The 2,434-nt window shown below is 48.6% G+C and overlaps 1 non-coding gene across 1 annotated transcript; it reads right to left on the bottom strand.

Moving 5' to 3' along the window:
* Nucleotides 1-1,572: 1,572 nt before the first annotated feature.
* trnar-ucg (transfer RNA arginine (anticodon UCG)) lies at nt 1,573-1,663 on the bottom strand. The gene is given in 2 exon segments: nt 1,573-1,608; nt 1,627-1,663. It is a non-coding gene; the product is annotated as a tRNA-Arg (tRNA).
* Between the last annotated feature and the right edge of the window lie 771 nt (nt 1,664-2,434).

Below are 2,434 nucleotides of genomic sequence, written 5' to 3'. Positions count from 1 at the left end.
ACCTGTTTGTCCATCTGCTGCCTCCTCCTCCATTGATTCTGTCTGTGGAGGAGGGGTTTCCGGGCGCTGGATAGGTGCTGGGTCGTTGGTTTCAGCTGCCTCCCCTTCCTTCTCAGGTTGAAGTTCCTCGCTGCGGAGAAGGTTGCTGGTCTCCTTTCGAACAGCGGACGCATTCGTCGAACCTTCTCCCGGCCTTTCCTTGGACCTTGCCGCCTGAGCATAGCTGAGGCAACATTTGGGGCAGGTCTTGTAGAGATGGCCTGCCGCACCGCACAAGTTGCAACACTTAGTCTGCTTACAGTCCTTGGTCTGATGGCCTTCCTCCTTGCAGTTCTTGCAAACAACCGTGCTGCAGTTGGCTGCCATGTGACCAGATTTGCCACAGGTGCGGCAAACTCTGGGCTGCCCAGCGTAGACCAAGAAGCCTCGACTTCCCCCGATAGCGAAGCTGGAGGGAGGGTGGATGATGGCTCCACTGGGATCTACCTTCAAGGTCACCTTGACCTGCCGCTTGCTGGTCCAGATCCCAAAGGGGTCCTTGACATCAGTGCTGCTGCCGGCCACCTCGACGTACCTGGCGAGAAAGGTGAGTACATCCACCACCGGAACATGGGGGTTGTAGAGGTGAATCGTCACCACCCGGTACCGTTGTGACGGAAGCGTGAAGAGCGGCTCCGCTGTGAGGATCGACAGTGGCGCCCGGTCCCCTTTCACCTTGAACGCCTTGAGAAACTTGATGCATCCTGCCACGTTCCGGAACGTCACGTCGAAGTATCCACTGCTGGGGAAATCCTGCAGGCAGAAGACGTCCATCGCTTGAAATCCGCAGCAATCGAAGAGAAATTTCTTGATGAAGAAGGTGCGATCGACCGGTGCATCTCCTTCCTTGTCCTTCACGACCACCCGAACAGTGTTGCGCACTCCCTGGCCCGAAACTCGAAAATTGGTTATAGCCATTTTACTCAAAGTTCCCCCAGGATCAAAAGGCAATGATCATGGTCTCTTCTCAATCAAATAAGCACTGATAAGAACAGATACTACACTTGCTGCAGATGTGTTTGCTCTGGATCACACTGGCATCCAGGAGCTCCCACATGCTGCAGCTGTGACACATCACCTGTCCTGTCATCCTTAACGTGTTTCAATTAACTACTTAATTATTTTATTCAATTGTTTATTTTATTGTATATTTTATAAAGCTTACTACTAGTTTGTTTACTATTTTAAACATTTGGACTAAAATGGACCTTAATCACTTTCCAGATACTCATCAAACATGCAGCTTTTTCCAAACCAATCAACTACCTGCTTGCCTGTGATGTCACAGCTTACCAGATCCTCACCAAACAGCTCCTTCCACAGCACCGAAGCTAGAACCAAATCCTGGAAACTCACCCCAGCGGCTCTCTGTTTCCCTGCTCTCACTCTCCATTGTGATGTCACCCCTTGATTTTTTTACCCCTGCTCCGCTCCTGCCGTGCTCCTCTCTCTCTCGCTCTGTCTCTGAGTCGGTGCTTTTGACACACTTGTTTCCTCTGTTCCGTTGTGCTCTTCTGTCTCTGGTCCAAAATCTGACTCTGGTGGGATTTGAATCCACAACCTTTGAATACCTTCTTTATCACTATTTCGAAGTCCAACACGCTATCCATTGCGCCACAGAATCACACATATTTTGAACGACATCACCAAGGCCTTTGTGATCTTGTCAGCAGAGACTGACTCTTCAAACTGCGATGGAAACTCGGCTGCCCTCCTGAACTCTTGGGCATCATCTCTTCTTTCCACGAGAACATGCACAGTTCCATCAGTTACAATGGAGCAACATCAGACACTTTCAAGATCAGCAGTGGGGTAAAGCAGGGCTGCGCGCTGGCGCCAACTCTCTTAGGAAAAGAGGAACATAGGAGTAGGCCATTCAGCCCATCGAGCCTGATGATTCCGAGACTCGGGTCCTGAATCTAAACAAAGAAAACTATGAAGGTATGAGGCGGGAGTTGGCTCTGATAGATTGGGGAACGTTACTTAAAGGGTTGACAGTGGATAGGCAATGGCTAGCATTTAAAGAGCGCATGGATGAATTACAACAATTGTTCATTCCTGCCTGTGCAAAAGTAAAACAGGAAGGGTGGCTCAACTGTGGCTTACAAAAGAAATTAAGGGAAGTATTAGATCCAAGGAGGAGAAATATAAAATGGCCAGAACAAGCAGCAAACCTGAAGATTGTGAGCAGTTTGGAATTTAGCAGAGGAGGACAAAAGGATTGATTAAGAAGGGGGAAATAGAGTATGAGAGTAAGCTAGCAGAGAACATAAAAACTGACTGTAAAAGCTTCTATAGATATGTGTAGAGAAAAAGATTAGTGAAGACAAATGTGGGCCCCTTACAGTCAGAAACGGGGGAATTTATAATGGGGAACAAAGAAATGGCAGACCAA

This window comes from Heterodontus francisci, unplaced genomic scaffold (genome assembly GCF_036365525.1).
Source record: "Heterodontus francisci isolate sHetFra1 unplaced genomic scaffold, sHetFra1.hap1 HAP1_SCAFFOLD_184, whole genome shotgun sequence".
NCBI classification, from domain to species: domain Eukaryota; kingdom Metazoa; phylum Chordata; class Chondrichthyes; order Heterodontiformes; family Heterodontidae; genus Heterodontus; species Heterodontus francisci.
This window is presented reverse-complemented; position numbering and strand designations above follow the sequence as displayed.